At 35.7% G+C, this 27,938-nt stretch overlaps 1 non-coding gene across 1 annotated transcript; it reads right to left on the bottom strand.

Moving 5' to 3' along the window:
* Positions 1-6,670: 6,670 nt before the first annotated feature.
* Positions 6,671-6,742, bottom strand: Trnat-cgu. Its single transcript has one exon. It is a non-coding gene; the product is annotated as a tRNA-Thr (tRNA).
* Between the last annotated feature and the right edge of the window lie 21,196 nt (positions 6,743-27,938).

Raw genomic sequence — 27,938 nt, 5'->3', positions numbered from 1 at the left:
ATTATAATTAATCGTTAAATCGTCGGTCCCGGCTGCCTGAAAAGCAGTCGTTAGGTAGTCTAATGTCAGAGGCCCTGGAATTGATCAGTTGCGATCTGAAAACTCTGACACCAGATCTGAGCCAGCCAGTTCACTCGATATTATTATTATTTATGATTGCTAAATACAAATCAGCAGTCAGGTGAATGTTAAATCATCTAATATTTTTTCCAATGTACTTCCAATGTTCTCCTGTTTTATTCTAAAAAAGGACGGGGGAGTAAGTCAATTTCGTTGGCTAACAAATCTGATCTGTTTAATGACTCAATAGAAAGGCTATTGGCTCAATAAAAAGAATTTGTGATACTTCAATGAAATATTTTGTTGTCATTTATGATTTTATTCTTGATACTCAAACTATAACAAGTTGCCTTGTATACAATGACTCAATACAAAGAATATGTGTTGAAAAGTTTATTGATGGAAGCTTAGACCAGTTATAGAATAGACACGCTGGGAAGTCTAGCCTCTGAAGCCAACATCTACTGCCATATCGCCAAATCGTGACGTCATCTTCGGATAGAAAACTTTCAGATTGTGTATATTTCAGAAGGATGTAAATTATTATTCAATTCAATTCAATAATGCTTTATTGAGGTATTCAGCACACAATGATTAATGATTAGAACAAATTTTTTGATCTAGGCTAAACTACATGAATAAGCTATAGTTGGATGACTAAATGGATAGACATACAAAAGAATCCAATAATCAACAAAGTCTTGAAGGTCTTATTTTGCAAAACGTAAATTAAATAAGTAACATGATTAAAAAAATACAAGCCTCCATTAGAAAAAATAAATAAAAATAAACATGTAATGAATAGCCTACACAATACCCAATCAAAGTGCTCTGACCCAGCAATAAAGGTATAGTCCCACATGAGTCATAGACTTGTGTGTGGGACGAGTACCGTCTTATACTAAGTAATTTGAAATTGAAAATGTCAAATGAAAAATTCAAAAATGAAAAGAAAAAAGAAAAAGTTTTGAGCAAAGAACAGCGGCAATGAAGGGAGCATTTTATTCATTAAAATGGTAAACTCCCGCTGCGCTCCCGCTAGAATAGACACAATCTGCTATGGAAAACAATGTAAACAAACTCTACAGAAAAGTTTTCTATCCGATGCTGACGTCACGATTTGGCGATATGGCAGTAGATGTTGGCTTCGTCGACTTTCAGTTTGAATATACAAGGGGCCGTTTCTATTCTATAACTGGTCTAAGGATGGAAGCAATCGGAGGTAATCGTCGAACAAACAAACCAGCAAGCTCACAAATGGACAACGAATCGAGTCTCTAGGCATTAGCAAGAACGAGCTACCCTTAAAATTAGGCTTAGAAATTAGACAAAATTACCCTTTAAATTAGACAAAATTAGGCTTGCCATGCTGGTTGCCAACATCCGAAACGGATAGGAACTACAAGAAGAAGAAGCTACCCTTGTTTATGTATAAATAAGTGGAGGAGCCCACTTGTTTGTCTGATTATTAGAATATTTGGTTGATTGTATTTGAATATTAGTATGCGAGAGGATTTGATTGTGTCAGTAGGAGTATTGAAATGTATTGGTATGAATTATGTGAAGAGTATATGTTAGTGTTATAGTTTGAGTGTTTAACAATTTGTGTGTGAGTTTGTGAGTAGGAGTGATGTGAGTGTCAGGGTTAGTGATCATGAGAATGTGTCTGTGTGATTGTGCTAGAGTGTGATTGTGTCAGAGTGTGACCAAAACAACAAGACAGTGCGGTATGTCATGTGAGTGTCATCTATGGGATGCCGGAGTTTGAAATTGCCCCAAGTAGGATCTGCAGAGTTTGCAGATGTGGGATGGTTTCAGAAGGGGCATGTGTGTCCATATGGGGAGGAATTGTGTGATTAATGTGACGTAGATACTGTTGTAAGGGATGGTTGTAAATGGAATGGGTTTACTGCTGGTGTAGTATTAGAACTTTCTAATACTTTAACAAAGTGTTCTTGTTCGTAATTCATGGATCAAGGTACTAGAACTTTCTATGAAACATGTAATTTTTCGTAAACACTCATTGACATCCTCTTATTATTATAATATTATCATTCATCAAATACTTTATCATGAAAAAATAAAATCAATTTCATAATAAAGTATTTGAACGGGGATTCTTGAATGTTTTTCAGTGTTCTTATTTGATTCTGATTTGATACAAGCTCCTCTTTTCAATCTTGCTAATTCTCCTTCCGATTCGTTTTATCTTACTTGTCAATCCTCCCGACTTATTTAAATGACCCACTTCAGTTCAGAAATTGTTTATTACACAATACCCACAATACACAATACCCCCTATATCCATGTTCCATGAAGCCAATAATATTATTATCTTATCTTGTTTATTATATTATGAACACAATAATATTATTATCATCTTTTTTTCAATGATTTTTCTGCAATTTCTGTACATTCATCCTTCTGAAACAAAGATTTCTGAAACGAATTGTCCCAAAGAGCGAAAATAATAAACCTATTTTTCCTTTCAGTTTCAACCCAACCTCATGTATTTTACAAGTCAATCTGACTGCACTTAAGAAAATAGCATTGAATTGTACATTTGGGGCCGTTTGTACACTCACAGCTTCAACTGGATTTTCTGGTGGCTGAACGTAAAATTATTCACTTCATAACAAACAAGACTTGATATGGATTTAATCCAGTTTTAAATAAAATTCAGTTTAATCTAAACTGAGTGCAGGCGGCAGAGATGCGATTCCTCCGCAGAACCAAGGGCTGCAATCGGAGAGATCATTTTAGAAATGAAGATATCCGATCTGAGAGGGAATATTCAATTTGGATGAAAAAGTTGTAGAATACCTAATACAATGGAAGGATCATGTAAAAATAATGTCCGCAGAAAAGCTACCCCTTCAAGTATTAAATTATCGACCAGTATTAAATTATAGATCAATTAGAAGGCCTCGTAAAAGATTGCAATAAATGTAATTCATGTTGTGTATGATTTTCATAACTCTTTTGAATTCACTAACTACTGTATAAGCTGTTTGTATACTCTGTCCAAACAGGCATGAGCTCTGAAGGATTAGGCCGACCCTCCTACTACTCACACACACAAGCGCAGTCTCCTTTTGTGTGTGTGGGTAAAGGGATGGTCTGCCTACCTATATACTACGTAGTATACATAGTATATCAATTGCGCAGGTAGGCCGGGCGTGTGTGCCTGCGCGTGGGGGAGCGAGGGTCGGCTTAATCTTTCAGGGCTCATGGCAGTTTGGACAGACTATAGGTTAAGTTGATAGCTTCAAGAACTTTTTGCACACTGAAAGCTTAAAGTGAATTACCTGGTGGTTTATAAATGCACTTTGATGTCAATATGAATTAAATTTTAGCAAACGAAACTTAAGATTGATTCAATCCAGATTCCGTTTAGAATGGCACTGTATAGACGGCTCTAGGTCAGTTATAAACCAATAATTTTCCAGAAATGATATATCCTTCAGGGCTCATGGCAGTTTGAACAAAGTATAAGTCGGAACAGGCAATATCCTAATCCTTGGACGTAAGATGATGATGATGACACTGTGCAAACAGCACTTGATGAGAAAAAACTAGTTGTTCTCAATCCCACTTTGTTTTGGAGAAAAATAAACCAAAACCCAACTAACCCACATATTTGAAGCTAAAAGATCTCCGCTTATTTCCTTTGAATAATCGAAGACGACCGCTGAACGAGAGAAAGAATGAGATCAACCGCAGACGACATCGAGAAAAGATTGGAAGAGAATAAGATGAGAAAATAGGAGGAGAATTTCATTCATAAAATGCATTCAAAGGCTCTTAATCCTTCTGGAACCTGAGAATCCGAAGTGTCTGAGAATGCAGTGACGGAATTGATGAATGTCGTTTACGTGCCTCAGCATAAACTATAGCTTGGGTGCTCCGTTATTTCAAATCTTGCGGAGCTATGAATGGAATATTGATCTCAGTTGGAAGGTCTTATCATTGTGATTACAGAATGAATAGATAGATAGATAGATAGATAGATAGGCTGCCTTTATTTTAACCTGGAGGGCGAAGTTAGGGCGCAGCCGGCCCTCTCTCCCACTTACCCTCCTATACAATTCTAATGCATCTACATCAAAACATAATGAAATAATCTCTTAAATATAATAATAAGTAATATGATAGAAAAAAATATATATATATGTATATAATATAAATCAATAATTGAGAAAAAAAAACAAAAACAATTCATTCAATTTAGTAGAATATATTTTAGACTGAAAGAAAATCAAAAAAAAAAGTTAGAAAATAGAGTTATAGGAAAATTTTTTTTAATTTTTAAGCAAGAAACAAGAAAATTTCACGCAAACACACACCTTCCACACAAGCAAACACACCACGCATACACACCTCCTCATCCTATGCCCCGATCGCCCTCCCTCAGCCACGCCAAGACCTCCGCGCCGAACAGTGTCCGCCTCTCCACACTCCTCAAAGATGCGGGTAAGCTATTCCACAGTCTGCAAGCGGTCACACAGAACGACCTATTATATGTCACAGTGCGATGGATGGGAATGCTCAACAGGCTCGCACCATGCCTCGTATCTCTTCTGTTGATTCCTGCGAGGAATTGAAATTTCTGACTCAAGTAGAGAGGAGACCCAGTTGCCAGAACCTTGTGGAGGAGCATCAGCACATGATAAATTCTGCTGTCTCGAAGCTTCAAAATACCCATCTGAGTGATGTAAGGGCTTATGTGGACGTCCCTTTCAAGGCCAAAGACGAATCTCACGCAGTAGTTCTGAGCCCTTTGCAGTCTTTCAGAAAGAGTCACTGTCATGTCCTGTATGACCACATCTCCATAATGGAAATGCGGAAATATCAAGGTCTTCACAAGCATTATTCTCTCCCGTAAGGGGATAATAGCTCCAATTCTCTTCAGAGAGTGAATGCCTGCAAAGACCCTGTTGCAAGTCTTTGTCACTTGTTCAGTCCAGTCTAGATGTCTGTTAAATGTAAGTCCTAAGTTTGTAATGTTTTCACTATAATCCAGTCTATGAGAGTTAATTTCAATGAAAGGTCCATGGTTAAAGTCAAGTTGGTTCAAAAGTCTTCTATTACCTATAACGATTGTTTGGATTTTGATTCATTAATTTTCAATCCATGTTGTGCTGTCCAGAGTGAGACAGCAGTCAGGTCCTCATTCATAAGAGTAACTGCTTCACCAAAGTTATCAGTCTTGAAATGTCTATAAATCTGTAGGTCGTCTGCATAAAGATGATATCTGGAGTGTCTGAGTCGGTCAGTTACGTCATTTACATACAAACTAAACAGTAGTGGTCCCAAAACTGAACCCTGAGGTACCCCCTGTTGACCACCCTCCATCGAGACGTGCTGTCCAATCGAACACACTGCTGTCTGTCAAGAAGGTATGACCTCACCCATGCCACACTACTCTCAGAAAAACCATAATTTTTCAGTTTTTTCAGAAGCAGCGGGTGATAGATACAATCGAATGCCTTGCTCAAGTCAATCAACACCATCAGTGTAGACTGACTCATATCATTCCATTGATGGTTCCAGCTTCTGACAGATGACTTCTGTTAGATACTGAATCAAATGTCTCTCTTTGATGATTTTCTTTTCCAACACCCATCTATCCAAGCTTATGAAGGAACGCATGTTAACAATTGCCAAGAATAGCTGCTCTTTGAAAAGTTTTCTTAGCGTTTTGAAAAATTCTCCCTCATTAATCTTGGCTGGAGCAGTTCGTTTTCAGCTTATCAACAATCTTATCCTCTTCAATCCACTGCCAAACAAACAAAATGACAAATGGCTTCGTTTCAGAATATTGCTGAACTTCTGAAATTGTTTGGTTACCCTCAATTTCTACTGTGACGTTTGATAAATACAGTAGCTTGACCTATTTCTGTTTCTTCCTGAAATTATGGCCAATCAGTTATCAGACATGTCAGTAAAGATATGGTTCTCTTCCATGTAATATTTAACAGTTTAACGGAGTAATCCGTGGTCTAGTGGATAGAGTGCCTGCGTAGCAGCAAAGAGATCATCCCGGGTTCAAACCCTCTCAATACCAAAAGTTTTTTAACCAGATCACTCCCGTGTTATATGGGATGGGCACGTTAAATTGTCGGTCCCGGCTGAAGTATGACAGTCGTAAGGCGTAAGCCATTGACGGCTTAAATTATATTATATTCAGGCGGTGGGACCTTCCCGCAAGGGACTCCCCACCAACAAAAGCCATACGAATTTACTTTTTTTTAACAGTTGAAAATCTTGTTCGTAACTACAAGAAACTATGCAACGGAACTCGTAGTTTTCATTTCTTTCTTGTGAGCTATATTTCTATTTTCAACATAAGGAAATAATTTTTATGTTGAAAAAATCATTCAACTATAATTTATTATCTGTATCATGTGATGGTTTTTTTTTAATCAGGGGTGTTTTAAACCGGTTTTAATAAATCATTTGAATTCGGATGGTACCTGATAATGGATGGTACCTATACTGACGATTTGACAGTCTTCCACAAGTATTTTTGCGAAATAATTTTTTTTCCACTAAATATTAATTATTATTAATGATATTTATTCACTGAACAAATCAGTCAAAATTTTTTTGCCTCCTGTGAGGTTTGAACTCACGACCCCTGGTTTACGAGACCAGTGCTCTGCCACTGAGCTAAGGAGGCTTCTCCAAGGACAGAGAAGGTCGCGCGGCACCTGAGACTGTGCTATTGTACAGTTACTTCTCTCTCACTCACACACTCCCACTCACTCACACACTCTCTCTCTCGTTCTCTTTCTCTCTCGGATAACACTTCACTACAACAGCTGTATGTAAACAATAGTAGCTTTTTTCTCGTACTATAATTCTATCGACAGTTCTTACTGGTTTGACAAGTAGATTAACTTCCCGTCTTTTCCCACTTGTTGCATATTTCTTTTTTTTTCTGAGGTTGATGTCCACATGATTTCTAGGCTTGTGCTCAGGTAACTAGGTGGAATTATGTGGCAATACCTTTTTAAAATCACAGTGAATATTCATTTGAATTATTTATCACATTAAATTGAAATTGTGATCCATAAATCATGTCATGAATCCATATACAATTCATAGACAAATTTAAAATCATATCATAGAAAAAAGTAATCAGGAACTCCAAGGGCCGGTTTCCGAGCTCGAGATTTAGCTAAGTTCCAGACTTTAAACAGCTGGAGACATAATATTGGCTTTCCGAAACGGGGCGTAGTTGTAGTCCACTTTTAAATTAAATTTCGAAAAACTATACGATTAAACACAAAATAAAATAAAGAGAAAATAGTGTAAAGTTCCTGCAATTTTGAATTATTTAGGTATGTTTCATTTCTCCGTTTCCAATTATAGAAATGAGAAAATAAATATTATAAAAACTGCGACTAAGCCCCGTTTCGGTGAGCCAATTTTCTGACTCCAGCTGTTTAAGCCTATAGTGCGGTCCACGTTATAATGTCAGTATTTGATCAACATTGGACTTGCTATCCTTGTCTATCATTCGACAAAGCAGATAGCGCTATTCTTTTCTAGCTCCGCAACGCAACCAGATCGTTATTTAAAAATGTAGAAATATAATCTGGCAAGGCAGAGAATCAGCAACGCTGTTCTCCTATCCTTTTCCACTGCCATTATAACGTGGACCTCACTATAGAACTTAGCTAAATCCCAAGATCGGAAAACGGTCATTAAGGTTCCATCAGTTCGAAATATATAAAAAAAAAACCAGCTTTTTCAAAGATTGAGAATGGTATTGACGATAAATGTTTTAATGCAGACGAGATGTGTCCAACACAAATTTGAAGATATATATAATATAGTGAAATTTAATTAAATTTATTCTGGAAGGCTGTGACAATATGCAACCATAAGTAACAATATACAATATGTGACAATATTCACCCATGGTACTTTTCAATGTACGACTATATTTTAGGAAAATGTTTGATCTAGACCAGTGATCGCCAAACAGTCGATCACGAGCTACCGGTAGCTCGTGGGGTAGTTTTTGGTAGCTCACAGAAATGCTCGTGCAGAAGAATGTCATCCAGTTTGAATATAAACACTTTCCCAGTCTGAAGAAAATCAATGACGAGAAAAATCCTTCACAGCACCGCAGCAATAACCAAGAATACGTTACAATTCTTTCAGACTTGAGACAACAGTTTGATCAACGATTTCAAGAATTTAAAAGCATATCAAATTAATATGGTACAAATCATCAACTCTCTTTTGTAGAGATCTATGCAGAAGATTTTACAGCTTGTGTTGTACAAAATTTTGGTGGAGATCAGGCTTCAGTTGAAATGGAATTTATGGATTTTCAAAATGATCTGTCTCTCAGATCACTTTCTAAAACTGGAAATATTTGGCCTCAAGTCCCCAAAGAAAAATATCCAATTATTATTCAAGTTGCATTGAGGTTGAAAGCTATGTTTAGCTCTACTTACTTGAGTGAAGCATCTTTTTCAAGTATGAAATTCATGAATAATCGATATAGGAACAGACTGACTGATAAACATTTGGACAACTTCATCAGAATGGCGGCTACAACGTACACTCCATACGATCAAGAAAATATTTGATGACCAAAAAGAGTACGTTCCACTGCTCTCATTGAAATATACATTTCAACTGTTGTTATACTTTTTAGTATGAGATAAGTAGATTTCAATACTAGAAATGTATCTTTATAGGCAATAAAAGATACTTTCTTCAGTCTAATATTCCTTGGTAGCTCACTAGAAGTTTTATAAATGCTATTCTAGCTCACATGCTCATAAGTTTGGCGACCATTGATCTAGACTATTATCGAATACGTTCCAACTCTTGTATTCTAGTTATAATACATTATAATGCTACATTCGGTAGATGACTATTGCTATTTAAACGTAATACAATACTGCCGAGCAATTCATGGAAGTTTATTGTACAAAACACAATTGACATTCAACTTGAAACTCATTTGATTGGTGTTCATTGTTGATGCAACTTTGAACTTGCAAGTTTGTCGATTGACCCAGTGATTTATTTATTGACATTTACTTGTAAGTGTCAGCAATCCTAATGATTAACATCAGTGCTCCCCATTCAGCCAACTCTGACAAGTTAGAGTGAATTACTCTATAGTATTTCATCAAGCGTTCGATATTATGTAGTCAAATAACAACAATTGGTTCTAATTCCGAGTTCCGAGTTCCAATTTAAGCGACAATGGTTGAATCTTTGTATACTAGTGGAATCTACTGTCAGCTCTACTTTGTTGGTGGCATTTAAGCTTTCCATACAGCTAATGCTGTCAGTTCGGGATGAATTTGACTGTAGCAACGTCTTACTTAACGATAAATCAATGCATCCGAGCCGAAACTTGTGTAATGAGTTGGTTGTGCCTCTGTTATCCAGAGTAATAGACCCTGACCTTACTGAGATAAACTGTATCGCTCGAGTTGGGTGCCTTGAGTGGAAGGCAAGGAAAAGAGGCATGAAAGGCATGCAACTGTTTGTAGTTCAACATATTATATTCAGTTCTATGGATGGGAGTGGTGAACAGGTGAGGATAGGGCAAACTAGTTGAACAGAGGCATGCAAATAGTTGAAATAATACAACTAGTTAAAATACAACTATTTGTATTTCAACATAATTATAAATGAAATGAAATTAATGAAAAATTATTTATTCATTTCATTTCATTTATAATTATGTTGAAATACAAATAGTTGTATTTTATCTAGTTGTATTATTTCAACTATTTGCATACCTTTCATGCAAATAGTTGAAATACAAATAGCTGTATTTTAACTAGTTGTATTATTTCAACTATTTGCATTCATGAACTATTATATTTAGTTCTATGGATGGAAGTGGCAATCAGGCATGAACAAGGCAAGCTAGTTGAACAGAGGCATGCAACTATTTATAGTTCAACATATTATATTTAGTTCTATGGATGGATGTGGGAAACAGGCAAGAATGAGGCAGCCTAGTGGAAAACGAGCATGCAACTATTTGTAGTTTGAGATATGACATTTAGTTCTACGGATAGAAGTGCGAGAAAAGGCAAGAATAGGGAAGCTAGTTGAAAGGAAAAGGCACAGAAGATGAAAGATGTAAGCTGAGAACTATAATTATCCTGTTTGAAGTTCTAAATTACGCAGGGTTCATGAATAAAATAGGTGTAGGCCTACGATAAGTAAGAACTGCTGGGCTATTTGTAGTTTTAATGAACATTCAGGTTGATGGATAGAGATGGGAAGCATCATGCAATAGTAGGGCAAGAAAGTTGAATGGGGAATGCACAGAGAATGCACGATGTAAGGTGAGAAACATCGTATTCTTTATGAAGTTTAAAAATACACATGGTTCGTGACCAGAAGAGAAATAGGGTAAGGGAAGGGTATGGATAAGGCATGGAAGCTGGAAGGAGAAGACAAAAGTTGCAAGATGCAATCATAGAACTACATACGTCTTGAAATCTTGAAAAAATCAAGCCATGGTTCGGAACCCATCTCAATATATTGATCTCTCATAATCAAACGCACAAGCCTTGAGATCATGTAGGCATCACTCTCAGGATGTGTCGGGAAAATAATCCAGGATAGAGGCTGAGGAGAGACTTCTATAGTATTATGGTATAAGTAGAGAAGGAGAATCAAAAATACAAAAAAAAAGTATGTAATAGAAAAATACGAAGCCCTAGATTCAAATACAAAAATATGTGTTGATGAAGCAATGGGACAGAACATGTAATGCAACATTTTTAAATTATTATTCCCAGACCGAAAATCAAGTGATGGAGCAGTGTGTGATTACATTTTCCAACTATTGGACAACATTAACATTTTACTAAATTTTTGGAAAGAAATAGTTCAGGCTCAGCCTACTTTTTCCCCCAATGTCATAATTGTGTTATGATTATAGTGTTTTATACAATAAATGAATGAATGAATGAATGATGAATGAATGAATGAATGAATGAATGAATGAATGAATGAATGAATGAATGAATGAATGAATGATGAATGAATGATGAATGAATGTAAGGAGACATGAAGAAATAAAAGATTGATCAAAAGAGATTGAAAAGAGGTATGAAGAAGGCGGAAAGTTGAAGAAGATGTATTAAAGAGGCAAGGAAGATACAGCAAGAGTAAGGCTGTAGGTGGAGGAAGAGGCATGGAAGATGCAAGAAAAAGGCAAGAAAGAGGCAGGAAAGAGGCAAGATGAAGCAGCAACAAGACCCCTCATCAAATGTTTGTTCACTGTTCATTTAACCTTACTTGTTGACATGAATGTAGCACCGTAGCTCCACTAAGTTGTCTTGCGCCTCCTATTATAGGGCATAATGGCTGTTCTATGGCATAGTTCGTTACAGTGTAGTGGCATGGTCGGAAATAAATTAATCTAAAAGTATTCTAGGACCGAAACTCGTCTAGTTTGATTGGTGAACGAGGCTAATCGAGATTTCGACTTTTATGGTGTAATTTGTTTAGTTGTAACTTATTTGAGTTATTGAATGGAGTCAATGGTCCTGTTTTAATGAATATGGATGAATGAAAAAGTCATTGATCCACTATCTCTATTGCCTTGATGGAGAATTCTCAATCAGTAAAGTATAGGATCGTTTGGAAAGATTGAAGGTTAAATAGTCCAATACGACTTTATATTGTAGTGTGGATGATGATACACACTATTATAAGTTTCAAAACAAACACAATATTGAATAGCTTTTTTCATGGCCAATTCGATCTCAATTGTTCTATTCCAATGTTTAATGTTTATCTAAATGTTTGAAAAACAAGATCTCTTCAGTGAGTTTTGTGGCTAACAAGTAGAATAAGGGAGGTCCTTCTATAGTGAGGTCCACGTTATAATGGCAGTGGATAAAGATAGAAGAACATCGTTACCGATTCTCTGCCTCAATTAGTTGTATTTCTACATTGTTAAAAACAGATTTGGCATCGTTGTGGAGCTAGAAAAGGATAGTAATACCTGCTTTGTCGAATGATAGACAAGGATAGCATCATCAAAGTTAATCAAATACTGTCATTATAACGTTGACCTCACTATAGACAACGGTTTTGATGTTAAATTCTTTTACCATGTTCCACTTCTCAAGAGGTTAAAATTGTACCATGATTGTTGGAATGATGGGACCAAAAATAATATAGTTTTTTTTTTGTTCTCATTAAGATATTTCTAATACTTTGATGATTTGAAAGTTGATTTAATGTTTATTTCATCATCCCATGTATTAATTTGTACACAACTACTTATTATTGTGAGAGGAAAAACAGGCGAACTCTTCAATATCCTTCTCCCAAGTTCAGATTAATATCAGTTCGGAATAAGGTTTAGTAACTTAAGTAAGGTTTAGTAAGGTTTTACTTTCACTTCACAGAGTTGAACAGAGTAACAGGAATAATTTTTCTAAAATGTTAATTGTCTGTAATTTATGGAGTTGAGCTGGAAGTTGAAAATTCAAATATCTTAATCAATCACTTACTTTCTCCTCAGCTCTACAAGTCTTCACAACTCTTGGCCTCCCTCACATAGCCTCTCCATCTGTCTCGATCCTCGGCGTCAAATTAAACCGCCGTCAAATTATGTCATCTTTCGTCAACCAATAAAATCAATGAACAAGTATAGAAACTACGCGTTTACCGCCATTTCACAGTAGGCTACTGTACTGGACCAGATAAAAATTAGAAGTAATAGTAAATATTTCATTAAGACTGAAGGAAAATTGGAAGATAACCTAAGATTTTTTGTGTAGTTGAGAAGTTGATATTGTGGTAATTATATTAAATCAAAAAGACTAAGAAATTGTCAAAAACCACAAATTTATTCATACTTAGAAAGACCGGTTTCGGTTATTACACCATTGTCAATCTCTGATAAACTCATAGATAGGTGTAATAATGGTGAAATGGGTGCATATCGAGCTTATCAGAGATTGACAATGGTTTAATAACCGAAACCGGCCTTTCTAAGTATCAATTAATCTGTGTTTGACAATTTCTTAGTCTTTTTCATTTAATATGAATAATTACCGCAATATCAACTTCTCAACTACACAAAAAGTGGTTTTTTGACAATTTCTCAGTCTTATCCATGTAATATAATTCCACAATATTTTTTTGAAAAACAAGATCTCTTCAAAGAGTTTTGTGGCTAACAAGTAGAATAAGGGAGGTCCTGCTAGACAACGGTTTTGATGTAAAATCCTTTCACTATATTCCAGATAGTTGTTTTAGGAGTAAGTTTGAGTTTCTTTTAACTTTAAAATGTTCAATTATTAATACAGTATTTTCAGTTACCAGTGATGATTTAGTGTTCTTATTTAATTTGGTTTTCAACTCTTCTAAATTCAAAATTCGTAGTTCATATTATTTATTATTTATTCTTTTTACAATGAAGCACAGATCGGGGGAGAAAAACTAAGAATTCCTTGTACTATTTCTCTCCCAAATTTAGCTAACATTAAAAGTCCGAATGAGGTTATGTCTCATAGATTTCCACAAAATTTTCAGTCTAAAAATATTTATACAAACCATTCTTTTGAATTTAGATGTTCCAAATACCAAAATAATAATAATAATAATAATAATAATAATAAACACTCAGTTATTTTTAAAATAGAGAATACTCACTTATCAGAAAAATTTTTAAACACGAACCAAAAAAACATTACACAGACACTTTTTTCCTCTTGAAACTATATATACGGACAATTATATATATTCTATATTTGGACAATTTCTATCTAAATTAGGGGAAAGGAGTGATCCGTGGTCTAGTGGATAGAGTGCTTGCGTAGCAGCATAGAGATCCCGGGTTCGAACCCTCTCACAACCAAAAGTTTTTTAACCAGATCACTCCCGTGTTATCGGATGGGCACGTTAAACTGTCGGTCCCGGCTGAAGTATGACAGTCGTAAGGCCCATTGACGGCTCAAATTATATATTCAGGCGGTGGGACCTTCCCGCAAGGGACTCCCCACCAACAAAAGCCATACGAATTTACTTTTTTTTAGGGGAAAGGAGCAGTTTTGGGCTTTAAACCTGTTGTTCCTTTCCCAATCATTCATAATTGAGAACCCAATAACCTATGAACTTGAGTGTTAATAGGAAATGACATTGGGTAATACGACGAGGCAGAACATCCAAAGGATCTCTTTGCCGATAAAAGCCATAAGAGTAAATGAAATAAATAGCTGAGAATAATATTCTTTTTCTTTTTCCTCTCCTTCTTCTTCTTCTTCTTTTGCTCCCCTCCCCCCACCTTCTTCTTCTTCTTCTCTTCTTCTTCTTCTTCTTCTTCTCTCTTCTTCTTCTTCTTCTTCTTCTTCTTCTTCTCTTCTTCTCTTCTTCTTCTTCTTCTTCTTCTTCTTCTCTCTTCTTCTTCTTCTTCTTCTTCTTCTTCTTCTTCTTCTTCTTCTCTTCTTCTTCTTCTTTTCTCTTCTTCTTCTTCTTCTTCTTCTTCTTCTTCTTCTTCTTCTTCTTCTTCTTCTTCTTCTTCTCTTCTTCTTCTCTTCTTCTTCTTCTTCTTCTCTTCTTCTTCTTCTTCTTCTTCTCTTCTTCTTCTTCTTCTTCTTCTTCTTCTTCTTCTTCTCTTCTTCTTCTCTTCTTCTTCTTCTTCTCTTCTTCTTCTTCTTCTTCTTCTTCTTCTTCTTCTTCTTCTTCTTCGTCTTCTTCTTCTTCTTCTTCTTCTTCTTCTTCTTTTCTCTTCTTCTTCTTCTTCTTCTTCTTCTCCTTCTTCTTCTTCTTCTTCGTCTTCTTCTTCTTCTTCTTTCTTCTTCTTCTTCTTTCTTCTTCTTCTCTTCTTCTTCTCTTCTTCTTCTTCTTCTTCTTCTTCTTCTTCTTCTTCTTCTTCTTCTTCTTCTTCTTCTTTCTTCTTCTTCTTCTTCTTCCTCTTCTCCTTGTTCTCCTTCTTCTTCTCTGACATGAATCAATGTCTGAATGTATAAATGTATAAATGTATTCCATTCCTAATGAGATAAAAATAGTGACATGTCACAATCGAAAACCAAAGCTTTCTTCATCTTACTTTGTAGTGAACATCTAATAAATCTCTGAAACAACTTTGTAATGTGTGATACACATGAAATGCATGAATCTACCAACAGATTTCACCCTTGAACTCCAAAATCCAGTCGAAAAACAGTCGTATCAAACGCCTTTGCCAAGTCCAAGTGACTGACAGTGTAAGACAGGGCTTTACTGAGGGCCCACGCCGTAAGAACACACCGAGACCTCCCGCTTCTGCAACATCAGCAGAAACTCATCCGCTCCTGACTGAATTGCGGATCTGTCGGCCGCAAAACATGGACAAAGTGAACTGGAAATGTTCACAAGGATAGCCCCGAGCCTTCACAAACACTTGAGCCGGCTCCACATTTGCATAAGTACGAGTTATTCCACTCCTGTAACATCTAGGGTTGTTCTAACACTGTCTTCAAGTACCGTTCGCATCGCTTCAGGTCAAATGATAACTGGGAACTAATGAAGCGGGTGCTGAACAGTAGTGAACAGTAGTTTGGTGTGTGATCGTGCCATGGTGTAACTAAACTACTACTTCTAGAAATTACTACTATAGTGAAACTCACTCTGAACTGACAGAACAAACATCATATCAATATGATATACTCTTCCAACCTACTTACTATACTTTTCTATTTATTTATATTTTGAACTCTGCGAAACAGCATTGTTTGAATGGGTTAAGCTGCGTACACATATACGCGCTTCCAACCCGCACCGAGCACGCTCCGCCCTCGTACCGCCCTCGTTCCTCCATCGTACCGCAGTCGCTCTGCCGCCGCTCTGCAGTCGCACCCATCATGAACGTTACGGAAGATCTTCTCGCGTTCCCCGGTCGAACCACTGTTGCTCCCCGGTCGATCATCAATCGCTCTGCTGGAGTGACGTTCGGTTGTGGAGCAGAGCGAAAGTCTGTACGCACCTTAACATTAATGTTATTCAATGACGGAAGCTGACACTTTGGAATGCGTCTTACTTGATATTCTGTAACTCCCGCTAGTAGTGTTGTTACTGCAACTACTGATTATTTGTGCGTGAGTTCTGAAATATACTAAATAAACAGGCTTGAATCTGTGGTTGTGATTATCCACCCACTTGCATGGTGAACTCGTGATATCAGTTTTTTGTAAACGATCCATCAATTTCGTATTCTTCTACTGTAATTTTGGAAGAACTACTGTATTCCTTTTTAACATATTCGAGATCTTACCACATTGCGTAACCTGCATAAATAGAATATTTTCAACTTTCTTTGCACTCCCTACTACCATAGCTGATGAGGAAAATACTTATTTACTTACTTTACTTACTTTATCCGGCTCTACAGTCCTGGGTGGACTTTGGCCTCCTCAACATAGCGCCTCCATTCGTCTCTATCCTGAGCACTCTGTCGCCAGTTTGCCACGCCCAGCACCCGGAGGTCTCCAATCACGTCGTTCAGCCATCTTGTCCGTGGTCGACCTCTCTTTCTCGTCCCAAGCATTCTTTCTTCCAGGAGTCTTGATGGTCTCGTCACTCATTCTGGCTAAATGTCCAAGCCATTCAATCCTCATGAGGAAAATACTGCCTTCCATAAAAATCAAGGTACCCCAATTTCAATTCTTCCATTTTAATTTTGGAAGAGCTTCTGTATAAGTGCATTACAGTCATATTCTATATCTTCCCATAATGTGTAACCTGCATGGATAGACTTTCCTTGCCATACCCACTACTATATTATAGGAGAGTTTTGTCTTTCAAAAAAATAAGGTACCCCAATTTCAATTCTTCTACTTTAATTTTGGAAGAACTTCTGTATTGGATCATCACAAATCCCATATTTTCCTACAATGCGTAACCTGCATAAATATACAATTCCAACCTTCCTTGCCCTACCTACTACCATAGATGACAGAAATAATAGAGTAGTTTACAGAAATAATGATATACTGAAATAATAATAGATTAGTTTTCTTTACTCTATGCTACTACCATAGATGAGGAAAGTACTGCCTTTCAAAAAGGTTGAGGTATTCCATTTTCAAGTTTTCTATACGTTTCAAGGTCCCCTGAGTCCAAAAACGTGATTTTTTTCTATAGAAATAGATATGCATTGTAGACAATTGCAGTCTAGTCCATCTGTATAGACTGATTGTACAAATAGAATGTCTGATGATTTTTTTCTTCCTGGGATTTGGGATATTGCTTGTGTGATACAATGAATTGAGGAGACTTACTATTTTGTTATTAATTCTTGAAATTTGACAAACTAGCAAAGGAATTATATAAATAGGTCGGAATTCGGATTCATTATTACATTCCAATATTTATGAATTCTTCTTTTTACCAGCAAGATACTTACTAAGTCAGATACAAATTCAGGATTGATCATCACTGAGAGAAATGAATCACTTCATCCTTTCAGGAAACCTATTGAATTTCACGTTTACTTTCTTCATAATGAATTGATATTGTTGGTAGACATAACACCACATTCAAAACGTAATTTCGAGTGCTGTTCTCTGTACTAGTCATCTCCAGATAATTTCCATAATATACCAGTTTTCAAATTGCTCATCAAAGTTTGCTAGCAACTCTGGAATGATTCCAAGATAATGTATTTACGTGAGGAATGAGTACCCCGGATCTTTCTAAGGAATTATATTTCTGATCAGATCGTGTACTATCTATCAAAATTTTCATAAAGTGACGAATTAATAAATTACCCACAGAAAAATCACGAAATCACTGCTGATTATTTAGTGATTGAAGAGTTGTTGAATAGGAATGATTAATTTACGATTATTGAGGATATATGAGGTTGGAAGAGTATGAAACCCTTGTGAAATTGTTTGGACATTTTTTAGTAGACTACTATTGAGTTTTGGGAAGTATGGCATTTCCGATATTTCAATCTTTCCAAACATTGATGAGGCAATAAATATTGAAATTGATAATTATAATTAAATTCCTCATCAGTACAGACAGTTCCCATTCATCAGTGTTCATAAATATTTGAATTAGATTCAACATTAAAACTAAATTGGAAGCCTCCCATGAATCGCCGACATTCATTACATTTTCATCAATAAAGTAATCACTAAACTCGTCTCTCATTGAAATACATCCGAAATTCACCACAAACATTTACAACATGCTTATAATATTTGTTCTGGAACAAGTAAATAGCTATAAATACGTGGTTTTTCACAATATCCTGTGAGGCCAGTAATAATATAGGTTTTTCATTTATTAAATTAATAAATCCAATTAAAATAGTTAACATTGAAAATGAAACTAGAATAGGTCAAGGTCTTTTAGTTACTAAATGAAATGGATGGTTTTTTTTCATATGGTACTTCTGAAGAATATATGGTTATTAAAATAGAAAATACATAAATAATGCTCGGCCTTGGCTTACACACACAAATTTGAACTCTACTCCTGGATCCAACTGGGTGAGCTCGCAAAAACTATTGTGTGATTGTGTTAGTGTAAATTCGTGTAGGTTAGTGTCATTTTTTTAAAAAATCGCTATTTTCAACGTGACTTTTCATATGGAAATCGTCAGTTTTTTGAGAAACTAATAGCAAATTCGGATTCGCCGTCTAAAGGTAGGCGCACACAGATCGTCATCGGACGGACGGCACGCATCGGACGGATCGGACGATTAGATTTGATGCATTGTTTTCAAGTGGAGTGCGCATAACTATCCGCATCGTACGCATCGTAGATCGGAAATGCCGAGAGGAATTCCCGAGAGGAACATTGAAGCTGACGGCTCCGTTCGGATTTAATGACTCAATCGTACGGCGATAAGTTGTGTTCAGTTTAACTATAATGTTGTCTGAGGACATTCAAAGGCTCAAAAAACATTACTTGCGACATGCGGAAGTATCTAAAAAATTTAACTTCGTCTTCAATTAAATCAGGAAACAGATAATTGAATCCTCCATATTCTATCCTTTTCTGATTAATTGTATGGATTTTCATTTTTCGTTTTCTCTTCCTACGTCGCTGTACCTCTTCTTCATCTTCGGCTAACAAACAAGTAGCAATTATAATCCCTTTTCTGTATAGGCCTACTTGTTGTGATAAAATATTTCTAAAAGGGTACTGAGATTTTCTATTTTTCTTTATATTTAGCAATTATAACTTCTTCTTCGCTACTGCTATCCATCACTTAATATACTGTAATATTTGTTCATTAAATTCATAATTCACTCTCGACTCGACATACGTCGCAATGAACTAATATGGCAACGCTCCGATGACGACTAGTGTGCGCAGCACCTCAAAAAAGTACGATCCGTCCGATGCGTGCCGTCCGTCTGATGACAATCTGTGTGCGCCTACCTTAAAGATCTATAGATCTGGATGTATAACTCAAAAACGATAATTTTGGAGATAGTCACTTTTGTAGAGAAACTCTATAATTGTGGTTGTGTTAGTGTAAATTTGTGTAGGCTAGTGTAAGTTCGTGTAGGTTAGTGTAAGTAGTAGTGTGTGTCACACAAGCTGGTTGTTTGAAGCTCATGGTTCACCTGGGTTGCACATCTGGATTTTTCTCTATGGTGAAATATACTTCGAACTGTCATCATTCTAGATAAATAAAACTAAAGTTCCTCATGGAAACAATGCCGACATTTTCAAGTGAATCTCACCTACACTCTGTGTGTGACTGACGTGAGAGAGCGCTGATTTCCGCAATATATCCGCAATTTTTTGCCTCAAACAGTTTTTCTCTCCTGACACATGGAACAAGATGAATGTGCTCCACAATTCAGATTCCACTTTCCAACCTCCTCTTCATCCTCCTCTTCCTCCTCTTCCTCCTCTTCCTCCTCTTCATCCTCTTCCTCCTCTTCTTCCTCTTACTCCACTTCCTCCTCATCCTCTCCTCCTCCTCCACCTTCTCCTCCTCATCCTCCTCACCCGTCAACCACTGACCACTGGTCAGTGAATCCCATAATATTCGAGTAACAAATAACGTGAATCATACAAAGTTGCCCTGTCGCTTCAAAAACCAACAGGTACCCTGCCTGCTATATAGCAGCTCTCTCACTTTCTTGCAATTCAAAAACACACCTGACACAGACACTCGCTCACGTACGCGTGCACACACTTGCATGCACGAACAGCGAACGCAAGCACACGTGCAAGAACGTCGCACTAACACATTCACGAACTCAAATTTATGTGCACCTCAAAACTGCAATCTGTCAATGTTCTTCAAGTTGGGCTCTCCTACTCTCAAACACAGATAACATTTCTATTTCGTATAAAAACTGGGTAGATCCATATCCTGTCATTCCAGAAATGGAGTGGCAAGTTTTAGCGGTTGTTTGAGCTCGCATTGTTCCACCTGAAAGCATAAATTAATTATTTCAGGATTCTAAAATAGCTGTTACTAATACTAGAACTATACTAGAATATTTCTCCACTGGAATTTTTTCATCAATTCTTTCATGAATCAGTTTTTTGAAACTTCTGGTTTCAATGTTACTCACTTTCACAATGAGATTTTTCGGCTGGGTGGCCATTTTCAGGTTGACTCATTTCTTTAATATACTGGGAGCTTCAGTAATCATGATTATGTTTGTAACTCTTCATGCACTCGATGTGACAAGTTCTCTTGTATGGTATATATTTTTTGTTTTGAATTGATAGTATTGTATGATAATATTGATGTCCTATTGTATGGTATATATTTTATTGTTTTGAATTGATAATATTGTATGATAATATTGATGTCCTATTGTATGGTATATATTTTACTGTTTTGAATTGATAGTATTGTTGAAGACTTTTCAAAATAACATGTAAACACACATTGGGTTCAGACTTTATCAGACCCTATTTTCAGGTTTGAATAAGATCAATTCGGTTCACTAGATGGAAATACAATGTGGTAGTTCATTTGTCATGATTTTGTTTATGTTTTGGAACTCTTCATGTTGAATTAACAATATCCTAGAAAATCGTTCACTTTGATATGTGATCTATGTGATTTTGCACTCTTAATCCGTGTCCGCAGTGAAAAAATGTTCGACAAACATGTTTGTTGAAAAAGTTTGGACAAATTTTATTATGTTTGGCAAAAAATATTTGCCCGTGGCCAAAGTGGTCGCGTCACCAAACAAAATACTGTATTTTGTAGGTGGGAAAAAACAGGTTTTTTGTTCTACAGCTGTTTTACAGCTGTCAAAACTGAAAATGTTTGGAAAAACAGTATTTTTTTGTTTGACAAACAATGATTGTCCAAAATTTTTGAAATTTTGTCCCTGAGGTCCTCAATAAACATGTTTGCCGAACATGTATGTCGAACATTTGTTCAGTGTGGACACGGCTTAAAATACCTGAAATAAAGTCACAATATCCACCTAGAAAAATCTGTATTCATAAAAGGCTTGGAATAAGACTTTCTTGGCGTGTAAAATCCGTATGAACTGGAGGTACTCATGTTACATATGACATTTGCACAGCTCGATAACTTGGATTCGAATACTACATTGTCTGGAAATGAATGGAAAGAAAGTCCCTATCCAACATTCTATCCACTTCACAGCGGAGATATTTCATTGCAAATATCTGAGGAATAAATTTCGCTATTTTCGAGGAGCAGTCTACAATTTTTCGAGACTGTCTCATGAAAATATCTTTGAGACATTCAGTTTGCACGTTTTCCTGTGACAAGGGAAAGACGAATGGTCTGAGAATAGTCTTTTTGTGCGGTTTATCACACGTGAAGCCCGTTTTCTTATCCCGGAGCTTTATGTCCAATACTCGCTCAACTCAACCTTCTCAGCGCATTTCCATATCATCCTATAACTGTATTTGATGCATACCTATATATAGCGGCCCTATATTTCACGGCCTGAAGGGTCTTCTGTTTCATGCGGCTAACTTGCTCATCCAACTTTCGAAAAGATGAATAAAACTGTTTTGTGACGCCTATAAAACGCGACAAGTCAACAGATGACTGAACGAATAACTTTGCTGGGCCCGTGCGAAATGAGCAAAATATAGAGGACGACTCGTGAGGGACTTTCGATAAGGTTTTCGGATGAAAATCTTGGGACGAGATAACGCAACAAATGTAGGAATACTGCTGGAGATAAAATAGTTATTGTCAAAATATATTTTCGGAACCTAGTTGTCTGTTTATGTATTCTTTAATGGTACGGATCTCACCCAGCAACATTCTCATATCTAATGTTTGAAACATGGCTCAACAACAAGATGGAACTACCCTCTAGAGTCTAGAGGCGTTTTCAATTTCTGTTAGAAATTATTCACATTAATTAAGGCAATGATCATTATTTATTATGAAATAAAAACAGTAGATTGTAGTGATGCTTATGATGATAGTGATGATATTAGATTAGATGATTATTGACCGAGCGATTGAGGTCTAAGATTCAAGTCAACGGTTTGGCATTTCTCCTAATGTTTAAATGTTTATATGTTGCGCATTTACGGCGAAACGCGGTAATAGATTTTCATGAAATTTGACAGGTATGTTCCTTCTTTAATTGCGCGTCGACGTATATACAAGGTTTTTGGAGATTTTGCATTTCAAGGATAATATAAAAGGAAAAAGGAGCCTCCTTCATACGCCAATATTAGAGTAAGAATCTCACTATAGAATTATTCATCATAAATCAGCTGACAAGTGATTACACAGATGTGTGGAGCCAGTCTATTGCTGTATTTCCATAAGGTCTATAGTTTCAATCGGGTACTTGTGGATGAGAATACTGCGTGAGGTCTACTGTTCACAGAACTAATAGTATTTATGTTATTAATAAATACATTTTTATTCTAATTACAAGTCGGATGTGAGTCGGATCAGGCAATAGCCCAATCCCTTTTCTGTTTGAAAGAAGTAGAAGAAGATGATTCACAGTAATCAAAAAATGTATACTTTTTGATCTTATCTTCTAAGTTCATAAGAATCCTGCAAAGAGGTTCGTTGATCTACTGAAGAGGATCAGTTAAAATCTTGATCTACTGAAACCTTGGAGAATTTCAAATAAGCCTATAACCATCCTTGGTGAATTGAGAATCAATATTAAGAATTTCAAGCTATTCAGTTCAGTATCTCAGACGTGATGATGTGTCGTGAATTCCCAATCCCGTACAAGCCAATATTCTTTCCTCTATTATTTTTTAGATGTTTTAGAATTGTTTCATAATGTGATGAAAACTCAATGTTATCTCTCCTACTCACATTTTGGATTGAATTTTCAAGGTTCGATTGTATTCATAGATAGTTTTATACTAGATATATTAGTTTTATTAATACAAAACTCAACCCACCACTACTACTGATGAAAGACTTCAAAATTGAGACTCAAATTTTATATCAATGAAACTAATCTAGTAGAAAAGACAACATATTGTCTTTCCATTCCATGGATTTCTATCTTCTATCACTGTATCTCTTCCAATCAAATGGAATTTCAAATTTGAATGAAAAAGACTGAGAAATTGTCAAAAACCTCAGATTTATTGATAATTAGAAAGACCGGTATCGGTTATTACACCATTGTCAATTTCTGATAAACAAGTTTATATAATCAGTTTATCAGAGATTGACAATGGTGTAATTACCGAAACCGGTTTTTCTAATTATCAATAAATCAGTGGTTTTTGACAATTTCTAAATAAAATGAAATTAAAATAATCAGTTTATCAGAGATTGACAATGGTGTAATTACCGAAACTGGTCTTTCTAATTACCAGTAAATCAGTGGTTTTTGACAATTTCTCAGTCTTTTTCATTCAATACTAATAATTACCACAATATCAACTTCTCAACTACACAAAAATTGAATTTCAAATTATTGTTAATTAGTACCATTCCGTCCCACAGTGGACACAGTTGTGTCATATCTCCGTTGAATTAGGTACTCTAGTATTCAAACTACGTACTATTTCCCATACTATGTACTAACCCAGAATCTATTCATCCTTGACACGGGTCACTGATAGTTCATTCTTCAGTTATTCAAATTTTTAAGCTCAATGTCTTATTTTCATAGGATACGCTCTGTCTCCACCCAAATCTGTATCTGCTTACTCATAACAAACATTCATTAGTTGTATATGGCCGAACTAATTTGCATACATCTTCCTCCTGTCTGAAAGTCTCAAGGCTTGAGACAAGTGAGCCACATCAACACATTGGTATTGATGCAAGAAGGTCACAAGGTGAGTTGAGAAGCATGATGTAAGCTAGGCTTGGCATTCTGATGAGTAAATGCCAACCAAAGTGTGGTTTTCACATTATTGCTAACTATGTTAGCTAGGAATCATCTCGTATTAGCATAATATATTCTCATTTCTATTTCAAGATTATGCTCATTTCTATATTTCTCTTTATTTTAAGATTTTCCATAACTAAAGTACGTAACGGTGGTAATGAATAGTTCTATCTCTCACATACATTCTTTTCCTTTCTCTTCCCTCTTTCTCTCTGTTACATGATTTCTTGTTATCAGTGAAAGACAAAGATGATTTATTTCAGAAGGTACCTAATGTCCATGTACGCCATTTATGATGATTTCACTCTCCTTCCTTTCTCTTCCTCTATCTTTGTTTTGTCATGTCTTTTTTTGTCTTTTATCATGTCATGTAACCGTGTTATCATTTAGGATGATTTGTAGAGCTGAGAATATTATTGTAAATAGGATTAATATTAATAGTATTGTGAACTATAAAATATATATTGTCATGTAACCATGTTACCATAGGAGGCAAGCCTAGTTACAATGAAAAAATGAAATCTATCTATCTATCGTGCATGATTGCCGGTAGTCAGTGATAGAGAATAACTTTTTCAGACGATAATATCCATATAAACCATGAACGGTTATGATGATAATGATAATGATGTTGTTGTTGATGATGATGATGATGATGTTGATGATAATGATGATGATGATGATGATGATGATTGATGATGATGATGATGATGATGATGATGATGATGATGATGATGATGAGAGATGATGATGTGATGATGATGATGATGATGATGATGATGATGATGATGTGATGATGAGATGATGATGATGATTGATGATGATGATGTGATGATGATGATGATGATGAGATGAGATGATGATGATGATGATGATGATGATGATGATGATGATGATGTTGATGATAATGATGATGATGATGTGATGATGATGATGATGATGATGATGATGATGATGATGATTGATGATGATGATGATGTGTGATGATGTTGTTGATGTAATCGTAATCGATAGAAATTTAATTTGATTAAATAGCACTGGTATGAATTGAGATTAATGATGAGAATCATGAAGAATCAAACGCGCTATTCAATACACAACTAATGGTGAATATTCATTCATTATTGATATAAAAAAATGCAGTTTTTAAAAGATGAACTTTTGCAAACAGTTTTGCAGTTTCTTTCACTGTAATATATGTTTTTATTACAGAAATAGTATCAGCCAAAATAACAAATTTGATATTATGTCATATTTCTATTACAGTAGAAGAGCATCAGCCATATATTACAAAAAATTTCATAAAACTTTTCCTTCCATGGGTTACTAATTTTCAGGTAATTCAGAGATTTTCCCTCATTATGCTCGTGTTAAAAAAATGACAGATTTGCATTGAAAAACGTTCTATATACTAATTAATAGACATCAACAACATTCTGAAGTTCCCAATTTTCAAAGCCCCCAAAGCACATTTGAAACTGAGAGAGCAATTTTTATATGCAGTCAACGCATGCATGCTGCATTCAAGCTACCCTAACGAGGATTATCACGTGTAAAAATAATAATCTCTGTGAAAGAAAAAAATCATGAGCAACAAAATGTGGGAGGAATCAGCTCGAAAAAAACTGGTTGCAAAAACAAGTAGTGTGTAATCTGCCACAAACACACTCTCATTGCAAGCAATTCTCTAAAGCCGCACATTTTAATAGCCGAATAAAACCTGAAAACCCCACCGAGTCCCTTTTAGCTTTTAGGTCTCTTTCAGTTGTGCAAAACTACAATGAGAATGACATACGGCCGAATTTCGCACACCGACCACAGAGAATAAAAGCAGCCAGTTTCCACTGTTCCAGCACAGCCACAAGATGGAAACCCTGTTTTTTCGGTGCAAAATCTCGAACGCATTGTTTTGTCACAGTTTTGTCAATGTTTGACTGGGCGAATAAAGCTGGTGACAAAGGATTTGAAGTTTTGTCATGAAATTTGAAGGATAACTCCAAATGAACAAGGATATTAAAATAGATATTGCAGTACTAGAGTGGAATTTTAGCTACAATATTACATAGATCTGTGTCATGGATCACAGTTATCTGTTCTCTGATAGAAGATGACAGTACTCATTCATGCACAGATATAAGCTGAGCCCACCTTGTGTTAAATATATCCCAGTTATCTACAACAACCGAATAAACAATATGTTTATTTGTTGCTGGTTATCCATCTTGTTTTCATGTTTATGATCATACAGTTTACTGCATCAAGTATACAATTGGATTGTATTCCCTGAAGGAATAGAACTTGATACTTCTTGATTTTTCCATTACAGTAGTTTCATTCGCACAGACCTATAGGTTCTTCAATACTCCTTGATGAATTCATCTTTGAGAATTATTGAAAACACTGAAAACTTAAAATAATACATTCAAAATTCATTTGCATAATAATCGAATACTAGTTCACAGTTGAATATTGAACGTTCAATAGGCAACAAAACACATAAGACCAACAATCATTATCTTTCAAATTCAACATATAACTGACAATGTCACGAAGAGTATAACATTCTTCAAAGTAATCAAATAATGTAGTTTTGTATAAGTATGGAGGGAAAAAAGGTAAACTATTATGTTATTTCTCTCACTGGACACTAAAGTTTCATGAGTTTGAAATAACTATTTCTTCCCTATCTTTCCTTTATTGTATTCCTTTGAATATCTCCTTCATTTGAATCAGTCAATCATTATTCAGTTGATAAAATTAGTAAAATTGATGGTGATGTTGTGAAATCTCTCCATAATAAGAAAACAAGGATATTGTCAAATTTCACTAGAAAATTCATTAAAAACTTTAAAACAGTACCATGGTTCCACGTTTATCAACGCATACTCTGATCAGCAGTACAGCTGATGATGCGTTGATAAACGTGAAACCATGGTTTATTATTCAGTTGATTTTTAAACTGATGATTTCAGATTTCCATACATTTTGCTTCTCATATAATTTCTTATTATTCAGTTGATTTTTAAACTGATGATTTCAGATTTCCATACATTTTGCTTCTCATATAATTTATTATTACTGTCATACCATGACTCAACAAGAATGTAATTATTATTTCTTTCGCCCATCAACTTTACCTGTTCTCTCTCGATCGCTTCCCTGGTTATGATATCTTATTCTCTATCTAATAAAGTTGAAAAGCAATAAAGTTGATCATTGAATGTTACACATAGCAATTTGATTCACTCCTGCTTGAACAAGCCCGAATTCTTTCATATGATGAAAGTTTTTCCGCCACTTCCTCCACACAGCATCTCACGCTACGCTGGCAGACGCGTAAATAAATCACAAAATATTCGTTAATAACGCAGCGAGCCTGAAATTGAAAAACATAACAGTTTCTCAACAGGGTTGTCGGGGAGGAGGAGCCTCCGCACATGTGGTTAGGGCACGAAAAAGTTGAAATTCAGGGTAGGTAATTTTTTACACGCATTTCTTTCGACCCCCGCTGAACAGGTAACCTACAGTAATTACTCGCGGGGTGGATGTAAATTTAATCCGCTAAAA

Source organism: Nilaparvata lugens, chromosome 11, assembly GCF_014356525.2.
Source record: "Nilaparvata lugens isolate BPH chromosome 11, ASM1435652v1, whole genome shotgun sequence".
Taxonomy (NCBI): Eukaryota; Metazoa; Arthropoda; class Insecta; order Hemiptera; family Delphacidae; genus Nilaparvata; species Nilaparvata lugens.
Note: the sequence above shows the minus strand (reverse complement) of the source record. Positions and strands in the feature narration are given on the sequence as shown.